This window comes from Rhinatrema bivittatum, chromosome 7 (genome assembly GCF_901001135.1).
Source record: "Rhinatrema bivittatum chromosome 7, aRhiBiv1.1, whole genome shotgun sequence".
Taxonomy (NCBI): Eukaryota; Metazoa; Chordata; class Amphibia; order Gymnophiona; family Rhinatrematidae; genus Rhinatrema; species Rhinatrema bivittatum.
In genome coordinates this window covers 202,683,422-202,697,542 of record NC_042621.1, presented here as the reverse complement: position 1 = coordinate 202,697,542, position 14,121 = coordinate 202,683,422, and the positions used below count along the sequence as shown (strand labels likewise).

The 14,121-nt window shown below is 43.6% G+C and overlaps 1 protein-coding gene across 6 annotated transcripts in view; it reads right to left on the bottom strand.

Moving 5' to 3' along the window:
• Positions 1–14,121, bottom strand: part of FAM13C (family with sequence similarity 13 member C) — a 389,871-nt gene that overhangs the window by 88,100 nt on the left and 287,650 nt on the right. The window lies entirely within an intron of this gene.

Genomic DNA, 14,121 nt, shown 5'->3' with positions numbered 1-14,121 from the left:
TATACTCCTGCACCAACATCAGTCCACTAGTATCCTCCGTCTCCAGCAGATGGTGGATGTGCATCTCCCTACTGGGGATTGCTTAAAAATTTTAAAGGAGAAAAGAAGGAGAAAAATTATTTGCTCCGCTCTCCTGTGGTGATAACCTATGGTTCCTCCCTCAATCAAGAATTCCTGAGGTGATATCCTTGGATCCCTCACTCAAGATGAGTGTCTTGGTCCACTAGCTGGTTTTCTGCCTGTGTGGAATCACCTGTTAAAAAAAAAAAGAAAAAAAGAAAAAGCTGAAAGGCAAGCGGGTCCAGGAAGCTGAGCACAGTGGTGAAGGTCCTTGCACTCTCCCTTCGCAGCCGGAGACCAACTTTGTACTCAGCCAGACAGGCTGAGGTAATTAGGGGAGTTAAGTAGGGCTCTCCCCTCCAGTCTCCTTGCTCAGCGCGCCAATCTGATGTTCCTTCCAACCTCTGAGGGGGCTTAGAGGACGTGGGCAGCTTGGCGGGTTGAGCAGCTTTTTTGGGTAGGCCCCGCTCTCAGGTTCGAGTTTACCGCATGTTAGGCTGTGGCAGTGTTTTCGCCCAGTTTTTCTTGCGCATTAGACTGCCCTCTTCAGTTAAGTTGGTTCATGCTTCTGCACTCGGCTGTGCATCCAGTTGTGTGTCCAGTTTGTGCACCTAGTTAGACGCCTAGTTGAGTGATGCATGCACGCACATGCAAGCACTTTATGTGAACTGTCCTGGTGGGAGCTCACTTTTGTGCACTTATTGGGACACTGTTGAGTGCCTAATTTTTGGGTGCATAAATTTTGGGGGTCTGTTTTTTGCAGCGCTAACACAGCTGGGCACACTGTTATCAGATGCCTATTAGAGTGGCACCAATAGCAAAGATGCCTGAGTGCCTCGCCTTTTGTGCTGCTTGCCGTATTCGGGCATTCTCTCTAACTTGTGCAGGCGCTAATTGGAGGCTTAGGGAGAATTGCCTCTGATTTTGCTAAGCTCAATTCCTCCCAGCTTGATGCGGGAATGGAAAAAGGAGCTGTCAGAAGTGTCGCATGATTTTCGGGCTCCCCTGTTTTCTCAGTGGGGGAAGGTAGTTCAGTGGGCACAGGACCTCGCTCATTGCAAGAAAAGCAATGTAAGAGCCGACTTTCTCAGCAGTCAGAGTCTGGATCCAGCAGAACGGGAATTGTCAAACGAGGTATTCCAGCTCACAGTAGATCGTTGGGACTTTCAGTTTTCTGGACCTTCTGGCAACTTTTCACACTGTGAAGTTTCCTTGCTTTTTCAGTTGCAGAAGAGATCAAAAGTCTTTGGGAATAAATGCCCTCATGCAGGAGTGGCTGGAGGGAAGCTGCTGTGTGACTTTCCTTGAGGTCCAATGTTGGGCAGAATGATTCGAACGATTGCATCACTTGGGAATGGTGCTTCTGGTGGCACCAGATAGGGCCAGGAGACCGTAGTATGCAGATTTGCGAAGGCTCCTGGTGGACTCTTCCCTCTGGTTCACAGGGATCTGCTATGGCAGGGGCCTGTTTTTCATGAAGATCTAACTTGATTTTGTCTTATGGTGTGGCCCTTGAAAGGGCTCAGTTGCTGAAGCATGGATATTCTACTGCAGTGATTGCCAGCTTGCTACGAGTGAGAAAGTTCTCCTCTTCCTTAGCCTATATGCGGGTCTGGCAAGTGTTTAAGGCTTGGTATGAAGATCAAGGGGTTCTTTCTTGTTCAGTTAAGATCCTGCTCATTTTGGAATTTTTACAGGATGGATTGAGTAAAAGATTGGCCCTTAATTCATTAAAGATACAGATGGCGGCTCTTGCCTGTTCAGAGGTCAGGTGGATGGTGGACCCTGTTAACTTATCCAGATGTGGCCCGTTTCTTACAAGGAGTGAAGCAACTTTGTCTGCCCTTGCAGTTACTGATGCCTTTGTGGAGTCTTAATCTAGTTTTGGATTTTTTGGCAGGTCTAATTTTTCGACTGATGCGTAATCTCTCCTTGAAGTTACTGACTTTGAAAACGGTGTTTCTTGTGGCAATTTGTTCTGCGGGTAGAGTATCCAAACTGCAGGTCTTATCTCGCCGGGAGGCCTTCTATGGGTGACTCCGGGGGCATACAGCTGTGTACCGTTTCTTATTTTGCCAAAAGTGATCTCGGATTTTCACTTGAGTCAGTCAATTTCCCTGCCATCTCTGGACAGTCTCCCTTTTATGCCTCTTGACATCAAAGGGCCATATCTTGCGGTAATTGGAGGTTTCCAAACCTCTCAGGAAGACAGACCGTCTATTTGTTCTCATGGGGGGGGGGGGGGGGGGGAGAGTAAACAGGGCAAGTCAGCATTGCAGGCTACAATAGCCCGCTGGATTAAGGAAGTAGTCTTGGTCACATATGTGGATGCTGAGCAGCCGTTGCCTGGTCAAGTTAGGGCTCATTCCACCTCGGCTCAGGCAGTGTCATGGGCTGAGATTAGATTTTTTGTCTCCCGTCGGCATTTTCCAAGCTGCAACATGGTCCTCCTTACACACTTATTTCCCAGGTATTACCGCATGAATATGCATGCCTGGGAGGATACAACCTATGCGCATGCGGTGTTGATCAGACCGTGGGCAGCCTCCTGCCCTGTTTGGGAGTAACTGTTGTACATCCCACTAGTTCTGGATCCATCTGTCCATATGTTAAGAAAGGAGAAATTACTACTTACCTGATAATTTCCTTTTCTTTAATAAGGACAGGTGGATCCACCTTCCCGCCCTTGGCTGCCAGATGATTGCGCTATTGTCCTCCTGCATGGCTGCATGTTCCAAGGGTTACTGGTAACTGTTATTCCAGTCCCTAGACTAGTGTTATTACACTCTGTCTAAGCTCAGTTTTTTCCTGTTGGCTAAGTGCTGGAATGGTTATCTGTTAATAATCATGTTTTGTTAGTTTGTCCACAATTGATTTTTGCAGAAAAAACTGGCGAGCTGATGTTGGTGCAGGGGTATATATACCATGACGTCAGCTTTGCTCCGTCTCCATCTGCTGGTAGAGGTGCATAACCCACTGGTTCTGGATCCACCTGTCCTTAATAAAGGAAAGGAAATTATCAGGTAAGTAGTGATTTCTCCATTGTGAAAATAAAAAATGTCTTTGGCTTTATATATTGGTGATTTAATCATAGCATTAAGGTACAAGACCCCCCTCCTTTCCAAATTTGGAATTATACAATATATAACTATGATGATATGTCCTGTAAGCCAGCCTAATGTCAATGTTCAGAGGCAAAAATGTAAAGATTTTGCAATGCCATAGCATCCGCTTTCAGGTAATTTGTATCTTTCAGGTCTATTAGAGATGGAATGCTGACCAAGATTCCTTACTATGGTAAATTCAGTGCTAGGGCATTTTTCTACACACTTTTCCTGCATTTTCTTGCTTCTTCGTTGCCATCGGTAAAGTATTGTGTGATGTCATACTTTGATCAATCCGTTTAAAAAAAAAAAAAAATCACGTGTGAAGACCGATTATTATATATAAGGCGGAGATTTCAATGTGAGACAAACATTTCCTTAGGACACCTAGTATGATGCTCACATTACATTTATATATTACATCTGTGAAGTCTCTCTTTAAAAAAAAATTATTGACACCATTATAACAACATTTCTTATTATTAATCATTTGTTTAGTACATGCCAAATATACGCAGCAAGTCCTCCCTGCTCTTTGGAGCATCTTTTATCCATAAATTCCAATATGGTGGTGTTCTGCATGGTATGAAATGCAAAGGAAAGAAAAAGTCTCTGGTGAGACTACACTAATAAGCAGCAAGTAGGAACCATCTATCTACTGAAGAGTGAGAAATATGCAAAGTGAATCAAAACTGAGGACTACACATGGTCCCCAGAGCCAGAACAAATGGGTGCAGAATTGTAGAGAACTGAAAACATTGGGCTCTAACTTCTTTTGAGGTGCAGTTCAAAAAAAATCTTTGACCAAAACAACTGAAACATTAGGAATAAAAATAGCAAGACAGTGCCACAATGCCAATTTATAATACTCAAAGAATGCTTAGTTTCTTTGCCTTTCTCTTGACAAGCAGTATCACTGTAAAGCCTTTTAATTTGTGATTTAACTCAGACTATAAAAAGAATCATCCACCTGCTGCTACACAGACAGGTCCTCATTTTCATCATTAAAACACTGCTCACTGTCCTGTATTCCACTTCGATTTTAGATCCTTTTTAAATACTGTTCCACATTTGTGGAATTCTTTGTCCCAGGAGATTTGTTTTGCCAAGGAACTTCCTACTTTTAAAACAATGTTGAAGACCTGGCTTTTTCAAATGGTTGATTGAAATTCTGGAGTATGTTAGTTGAGTTGCTATTTTCGTTATTGGAAGACAGAATAAAATGTGATTTAGAGTTGGTTTAACTATATAAATGTATAGTGACCTAGAGTTATAATATTTAGTTTCAACTGATGGCCTGAGACATTGAACTATGCCTGTTCTTAATGTTTATTCTATTTTTGTGTTATATAAATGTTGCCATGTTAGTGACCAATTTAAGCTGTATGTAGATATGATTATAGTTACCATGTAACAATTGTAAACTGTTTTGATTGTTTTTAGAAAGGGGGATATAAATATTGGAATTATATAAACGAAAACTGAAATTGAAGGAAATGGGAAATGGCAAACTGTATTTGGCCGTACATACATTAATGGAAGATGCATTTGTTTCTCAAAATATACTTGTGTTTACTCCTCATGTATGGCTGCAAATTAATATTTTCATTCTGAAAACAATAAAACCACCAGCAAACCTATCATATGCTCTTGACATCATTGCTTTTTAGTGCATGAACTCTAATACAGGAACACAAATTGTGATTACATCTTTCAAGCGTTGTAGATTTTTCAGAAATATGTCTAGTGGTCTGACAAATTATATAGATTTTCTTGTACTGAAAATGCAGGAGTCTTCATAATTTAAGGACTGCATGAAGGAAAGCTTCATAAAAACATGGATTTTTTAAATGTCTTTTCTGGATGCAGAGAGTCATGAAGAAGTGGCACCTTCTTAATCTCATTTACAAACAACTGTTATGGTGTTTCACAACAGGATCAGTTTGCTTTCACACATTTATGCAAAAAAAACCCAAACAAACCCACCCTAACCATTATAATTATAATTCAGTGTTCATGGCATTCCTGTATACAAACTGTGCAAGATATATTATATGAATAAGAGCCTTGCTGCCACACTCATCCCTCCAGAGAATACGAACCGTGATATTTAGAAAAGAAATTGAAAATGTTTTTCATCTTCTTAAAGTTGTGCTTTATTTATAATGGTGATTTCCACAATAAAAAATGGAATCCAAAGCACTAACTTTTGCATCCAGCACAGCCATACTGCTCTTGCAAGCTACAAATGTGAAGGCTTCCTTATGATTGCCATAGATAGAACAGTTCAGTTTTCTACAATGTCCACAGTAGATGTGATTTGTTTCTGTGGGCTTGAGCATGGAAATAATCTGCAAACATTTTTAGATGAACAGGATTTTGTTTAAGTACCATACGGAAGAAACACTTGGAACTACATTTCTTAAGAACCTTTACCACAGAATTAGTACAAAATTACAAAAATCATTTAGGAATGGTTAATTGGGCCTTCTGTGATCTCAAAATGGTTTGTGAATAAATGGAATAAAATAACTATAATTTGCAAGAGGCATCTTTCTACAGTACACTTACTGGCCATCCGAGAATACTCTCAAAATAAAATAGCCATTTCTGAAGCATGAATTTTTCCAGTCTCATTTTTTTTTGTCATATTCTATTTAAAAGAAACGTTATTAGGTTATGATTCATGACTTCATCTCATGAAAGGATAATGTGCATAATTCTTTATTGCCCCAATGTATAGAAGAATAATTGATCTGAAAACATTCTTTTTTGGTTTCTGGTAAGTTCTGCATTTACTGAGGTTGCAAAAGATGCATGCTTCTGTCAAATGGAGCATCCCTTTAGCTTATGTGAAAGCCCTGATTACTGTTATCTCCAGATGATGTAAAACAGTCATCAGCAGGACTGAGGACTGCACTGTCAGTGGTAACAGACTGTATCAGATCCAGTCATGAAAGCAAATCCCTGTATTGCACTATTCATTGTACTTGGTGCTCATTTAAATTCACTTGTGATCAACAAGATCTGACTTCCTTACTATTTAGTGGAACTTAGATTGCAGTTCTGCAATGCAGTTACAGGATACCAAGCGAGATTCCACAAGGCCACAGCACCAGGGGAGGCGAAAGTGGGGCAGTGATTTTTGCATGCCACAGTGATTCTCAAACCTTTTCTGTTTGCAACTCATATAACACATGACAAAATCACGTGGGCATTCCACCACAAAATTAAATCCACATTTTAAGGTTCTGTTATGACTTCTGCAACACCAGAGATCAGGTTTCAGAAACCTCCACATCCAGTGGCTTCAGTGTCCTGCTCCCTGTTCCTGATTTTTTTCTAACAGGGCTTCACCTCATGAACTGGTTTTTATAACTAGTTCAGTTCCTGACCCACAAATTAAGTACCGGTGATGAAAGGAACTGTAGATTTCAGGAGTGCCAAAATTACCCAACTTGGAAGAAAAACTCCGTCACATCTTTGGATTTCCTATAATACAGCATTCGAACATAACAGGGAACAATAATTAAACTGCCCGCATTGGGGTAAATACTACAAGTAGTTTTTACTTGTGGAGTTTGCACCAATAATCAAAGCAAAACTACGTGAATAGATTTGCTTTGATTATCGCCGTGGGATAAAGTATGGACATTCCATATCCATACTGTTGGAAGTAACATACTGCTTTTATTTAAAAAAGTGATTTTGACTTTAGAACCGCGCGGGAACTGTTAGATTCTGCCAGGCCAGTTAGACCTTATCAGGGGGCTGGTGCTCTTGAAGTAGTGTTCTCAATGGGTTCAGCAAGAGCATTCAGAACCCAAACCTGGTGTTGCAATTATCAATGTAAATGGTAAGGATGTGAATGTGCCTTCTGGGATGGGCTAACATTTGATGCCCTGGATATTATTGTTGGAGCCTGGGCATGGACAGCATTAACATACATTCTGTCCACATCTGCTTTCCAGATGCCTGCTATTTCTCCCAACTTATTTATTTATTTATTTTTATATACCGACATTCGATCTGAGATATCTGATCAGTTTACATTCAGGAACTGTAGGTATTTCCCTATCCCCAGATAGCTTACAATCTAAGTTTTGTACCTGAGGCAATGTGACTTGCCCAAGGTCACAAGGAGCAACAGCGGGACTCAAACCTTGGTCTCCTGGTTTGTAGCCCATTGATCTAACCACTAGGCTATTCCTCCTCCCTTGTATTGGCTCCTGAAACAACCACCTGTGACAGTGAAAGCACAGCCTTGCATTTCACTACTGCACCAGGTATGTCTCATTCATCTCCCTTTCCCCCCTCCTCCACCCATTATGCTTACCTCTTTCTGCCTTCCCCTCTGTTACAGCAATGGGTACACCAGGCAGAAGCATTTCTGAGCTGCTGCTATTGCCCCACCTCCTGCAGCTGATTCCTTCATTTTGCTAATCAGAACCAATTAGTCACAGGAGGCAGGTGGGCAGCACCAGCAGCAGCTTAAAAATGCTTCCATAGCTGTAGCCTTTCCTCACCAAAGAGAAGGGATACCTGGACCTTCTTTTCAGCCCTGCACAGGTCAGATATACTGCTGCTATTCCTGTCTGCCAGCAACCTCACTACTCCCAGTGTATGCAGATACAACCAGTGCGAGACGCCTCCAGCTATGGGTCCAGGTACAGTCGTACCATTCACACTGGCCTACAGACAGCCCTGAAATACCCACGCTCCTGTTATTTATTTTATTTAACAATCTTGTATTCTGCAAATTTCAGTAATATGATCATTGCAGATACATAAAAATACTCATAGTATAACATAAAATGTATCCAAATTATATCATTAACACATCTCCAGTGGTATGGGAATGTTATCAATTTCTTGAAATGTTGTAAATAACTTACAATACCATTACTGCTTTCCCCATCATGCCATTATACTTAAATTCACTTCCTGTAGAAGATACTGAATGTCACCTATGTTGAAAAGCTGTGCAATTATATATAAATTAACCATGTCATAAGTCATTTGGGGGTGGGGGGACGGTCATACAGTAGGTGACTTGGATGAGCTCTAATATGTTACTTGTGTATATTAAAAAATGAAATGGCACACTGCCAATCCCTAAATTTTCCTTTATGTTGTTGTTGAAGTCCACATACAGTATATTCCCAGGAAAGTTAATTATAGAAACCAATTTAATGACCTTAACACAATTTGCAATGCTAAGCTATTATCTATTTTGATAGACAATTCCTTGTGGTGTCTGTAAGGCTGATTCTCTAAATGTTGTTTCTTGTCAGCTCGATACTGTAAGGTGCGGTTGGAGATTAACTCGCTGTGGGCGCACAATTGGGACGCGTAAGGCGATCCTGCGATACAGTCTCCAGTTTCACGCGTCCTTAGCGCTTCTTGAAACCGACCCGTAACCTTTCCCGCACGCAGCATGTAAATGATATGTAAATGAGCGAATTAGCTATTTAATGAACGAATTAGCTATTCCCTCCGATACTGTGACTCGCGCTCCGACTATCACTTTTTTTCCCTGCCGATTTGCCGCACGTTTAACCTGTTAGTTTACCGCCTACCCCTACTCCTGCGTTAGAGGCAGGAGTAAGGGTAAGCGGCAAACTTTCCCCCAGCCCCCGCTCACCTGCCCTGGTCGCGTCCATGGGTGCCGGTCTCCGGGGTAGCCCCAGTCCTCTCCCTCCTCCCGAAGCAAAAAAAAAGCGAAAAAAAAAAATCCAAGGCGGCCCCACTTCGGCAGCCCCCCTTCGGCGGAGACGGCAGTGTAAAGCGAGGCGGACCACGGCGGACCTTCGGCGCAGACGGCACTGTAAAGCGAGACAGACCGCGGCGCAAGGAGAGGAGGAGAGAGAAGACGCAACTTACTCCAGCCAGCCAGCCCTCCTCCGGACAGCGGCTCCTCTGCCTCCCAGCTGCCGGCGAAGATAGACGCCCGAATGGGTAGGCCCCTCGTGCAATTTGACCTCAAGGCGTGACGTCACGACGTTTGGCGTCACGGCATGCGACGTCACGCCTTGAGGTCAAATTGCACGAGGGGCCTACCCGTTCGGGCGTCTATCTTCGCCGGCAGCTGGGAGGCAGAGGAGCCGCTGTCCGGAGGAGAGCTGGCTGGAGTAAGTTGCATCTTCTCTCTCCTCCTCTCCTTGCGCCGCAGTCTGTCTCGCTTTACAGTGCCGTCTCCGCCGAAGGTCCGTCTCGCTTTACACTGCCGACTCCGCCGTAGGGGGGCTGCCGAAGGGGAGCTGCCGAAGTGGGGGCTGGCTGGAGTAAGTTGCGTCTTCTCTCCTTGCGCCGCAGCCCCCCCCTCCGGACATCGGCGACGACCGCGGCTCCTGCCTCCAGCTGTCAGACAGACGCATCGCACGTGGGAAAGCGGCCCCTATGCGTGCAATTGGCTGCTCAAGACGTGACGTCACATGCCGTGACGCCAAACGTCGTGACGTCACGTCTTGAGCAACCAATTGCACGCATAGGGGCCGCTTTCCCACATGCGATGCGTCTGTCTGACAGCTGGAGGCTGGAGCCGCGGTCGTCGCCGATGTCCGGAGGGGGGAGGGCTGCAAAAGTAAGTCGCTTCGTCGCTTTAAACTGCCCCCCCCCCCTCCTCCCGGAGCAAGGCTGCTTTTTGCGCCCTGCTTCGGGAGGAGAGGGGAGGGGACTAGCAGGCCCGAGCCTAGGATTGCCCGTCTCTCCCCTCGCTCTCTTGCTACTTTTTCGGTTTTGTTTTTTTGCTTCGGGAGGAGGGGACAGGACTGGGGCTGCACCGGAGACCGGACGCAGCCAGGGCAGGTGAGCGGGGGCTGGGGGAAAGTTTACCGAGCATCGGAGAACATAACTGTCCACTTCCTGGTACCTGTCATTTCAAATGTCATTTGAAATGACATTTGAAATGACAGGTACCAGCGTGGCCGTGAAGCGTTAGGCCCGCGCACCCAGGATACTGTATAGGCGCTCTATACAGTAAAATGGGTTGCGCGGGCCTAACCTTCGCCTAACGCGGCATGCATTTGCATGCAATTTGAAGAGAGTATCGAGCGGTAGGTGAAGAGAACTGTGCGTGCGGGGAACGAGGGTGCGCCTGGCACTGCCGCACTCTAACGCGGCATAACTGTATCGACCTGTGTATTAGGTAACTACTGTTAGAACACTAGAGCATGCATGTTGCAGATCTGAGAGCTAGATGTGAAAGCTCTGTTGGTCCTTTGTGCTAATCCAAGGGCTGTGACAGAGGGCCAGCAGTATTGAGATTGTAAATCACTGTTTCATATGTACCATTCAATTTTTGATTTGAAACAACCGCCTAGACCAATGTTTTCCAACCCAGTCCCTGAGGTACATCTAACCATTCTAGCTATCTCAATAGCCAAAATGAATATGCATGATTTGCAAACACTGGACCTAGACTACATATGTACAGAGACGATCTGAGAGTAGCAGAGAAAATGGATGAGTGACAAATCCTTAGAGAATTCCTTAGTAAAACCAACATTGCAGCCAAGTATCTTGTTTTGGTTTTTTTTTTTTTGCTCATTTACCTCCTGTTTAGATCCATGTATATCCCTTATTGATAGGCGACTCTAAAACAGTACCTAAGGAAGCTGCTAAAGATCCTAAACACTTATTTGGAAGAAATGCCCTGACGAAAAGTTCTTCAACATAGAAAGTAAACTATTAGTAGATCCTGAGTTACTGCATTTCACAGAACCTAATGTCAAGGTAGAAATCAAAAGGATTTTAGTATAGAAGCAAAAATTATATTCACATTTATTTTGTCCTTAAAAAAAAAACAAAAAAACGGGTAAAATGCTGTTTTGGAAGAGATTCTGTTCTAGACAAAGATTACTCTTGCAATATAGCCACTGTTCCCTTTTACTAAAGGAAAAATAAAGTTCTTTGTAATCATAGCAATTTTAGCTTTCAGAGGCTTCAACAATTTTGCAGTTTGTCTTTGGGCAATGTAGCCACTTTTTCAGTTTCTTTAGACCATTAAGGCCTATTCATCAAGGATCTATCTCATAGAGATAGAGAATGGGAGAAATGCCTTAATGATTTTTATTTTTTTCAGATTTATATTTTGACTTTCAGGCATTTTAATGGATTACATACAGGTACTGTGATAATTCCCTATCCCCAAAGGGCTTACAATCTAAGCGGGTTATTGACAAAAGGTTTTTCCCATTTTGTGTCTATAGAAAAAATGCAGAGAGGTAGATATTTAAAACTTTTTTTATTTTTTTTGTTTTTATTTTATTTATTTTATTTAGATTTATATTCCACTTTTCACACACTTTTTTCAGCGCTTCAAAGTGGATTTCATTTATATAAGTTATTTATGTAAGTTAGCTATCTTATATCCAGCTGAATTAGACCTCTAACTTATTCAATTAACTTAACTTGGTAAATTTGAATATTGCTACATATCCGGCTAAGTTAGCCAGATAAGGAGTGCCTCTCCGATCTACCCACTGCCCACCCACTAGAAATCCAGCTATCTACTTAGCCAGATAAGTGACGTATACGGCTAAGTGGCATCCGCTGAAGGTAGCCAGATACTCAGCTGTTGCTACATATCTGGATAAATAGTGCGGACTCTCGGCCTCCAAATAAATAGGGCCACAAGTTTGTACTGGAGTATAAAGTGACTCACCCAACATCACAAAGAGCGAATCAGCCTTCAGTACAAAAACAAAACTTTTTTCGTGCATCTAATAGTTTGTAACACAAACATTCATTCATCCAATACTACTATGCTTTATTTATTTCCAAGCATAAAATAAAAACAGAAGAAATAATCCCTTTGATTATTTTTTCTTGTCTATTTGCATTTCATGCACTTACAAATATATTATAGATATGCCAGATGGACTGACCATATGCCATCTTCCAGTACTTTCTTGCTGTTTCTGCTATTTTTATATTATATGGCATAAAGAAAATAGGTTGAATTAGCACAAGTTTGCTTACTGATCTGGGTATGTTCAAATGTGCCCAAGATATTGCCTTGGATTTTTCTGTGATAACATGAGATAGGAAAATTGGTACTTACCTGCTAATTTTCGTTCCTGTAATACCACAGATCAGTCCAGACAAATGAGTTTTATTCATCCCTACCAGCAGATGGAGGTAGAGAACAAAACTTTGGGCACTGCCACATATACGAGAATGCCACCTGCAGTCCCTCAGTATTACTCGATACCCAAAGCAAGATTACTAAACTTTAGCAAATGGCGAATAAGGTTACCAACTGGATACCCCTGACCAACTGGAACAATCAATGAAAAAACTTAATAATTGAAAAAACAACTTAGCCAGCAAAAATGGCAATTCTGCTTTGCAAACAAATACAGCAGTCTTTCGGCACAGATCCTCAGGGCGGGCCTCTGGACCCATCTGTGGTATTACAGGAACGAAAATTAGCAGGTAAGTACCAATTTTCCTTTCCTGAACATACCCAGATCAGTCCAGACAAATGGGATGTACCAAAGCCCTTCTATATTGGGCGGGAACCCGAAAGACCCGCTCGAAGACACTCTCCCCAAACGAGTCCTCCTCTGGAACCTGTACATCCAAACAGTAATACTTGGTGAAAGTGTGTAAGGAGGACCACACCGCGGCCCTACAGATCTCCTGGGGAGATACCAGCTGACACTCAGCCCAAGAAGCCGCCTGAGCCCTAGTCGAATGTGCCCTCAGCCCCACCAGAACAGCTCTCCCTTTAGTGACATAAGCTGCAGAGATAGTTTCTTTTAACCAGTGGGACAAGGAGGATTTAGACGCCTTCTCTCCTTTCTTTGCTCCCCCAAACAGGACGAATAAATGATCAGAGCGACGGAAAGCATTAGTGATCTTCAAGTACCTCAATACCACACGTCACACATCCAACAAATGAAGCTCTTGACCTATTGAGGGATCCCGAGCCCAATCTGGAAACCCAGGTAATTCCACGGCTTGGTTCACGTGAAAAGCTGAAACCACTTTGGGGAGAAAGGAAGGCACATCCGCAAGGAAATCTTATCTGACGAAATCTGGAGAAAAGGATCAAGGCAAGACAGTGTTTGCAACTCTGAAATCCGCCTAGCTGAACAGATAGCCACCAAAAAGACAGTCTTCAGGGTAAGCGTCTTCAACAACGTGCGACCCAAAGGTTCGAAAGGTTCCTCGCAAAGGACCTTCAACACTAGGCGGGCAAAGATGCTTGACCGCCACCCCCCCCATAGAAAACGCACCACATCCGGATGGGCAGACAAGACCTTCCCCTGAACCTTCCCTCTGAGACAACCCAAGGCTGTAACCTGGACCTGAATAGAACTATGGGCCAACCGCTTGGATAAGCCCGCCTGCAAAAAGGACAAAATATGGGAAACTGAAACCTATAGAGGGTCCAATCCCTGATGCCCACACCAGGTCTCAAACAAACACTCTCCAGACCCTGGAATAAGCCAAAGAAGTAGGAGGACGCTGTGCTTGCAGAAGAGTAGCAATCACTGAATCAGAATATCCTTTCACACGCAATCACCTCCTCTCAAAAGCCAGGCTGCGAGACAAAAGTGATCCTCCTGATCCGAATATATGAGATCCTGACGCAAAAGGTTCGGTAAGTGCGACAGATGCAGAGACCCGTCCACTGACAGCCGAAGCAGGTCCGCGAACCAGGGATGACGAGGCCACTTCGGTGCCACCACTACGACCGATCCTGGATGACATTCTATCCGTCTGAGAACCCTTGCTATGAGTGGCCACGGAGGGTAAACATATAGAAGAAGCCCGGAAGGCCACGGACACACTAGGGCATCTAGCCCTACTGCCCGTCTCCCTCCGACAGCTGAAGAACTTCTGAGTCTTGGCATTGAGGCTCGTTGCCACAAGATCAAACTGAGGAGTTCCCCACCAGTTGCAAAGGAGATTCCAGGCCTCTGGAGAATGTTCCCACTCCCTCGGA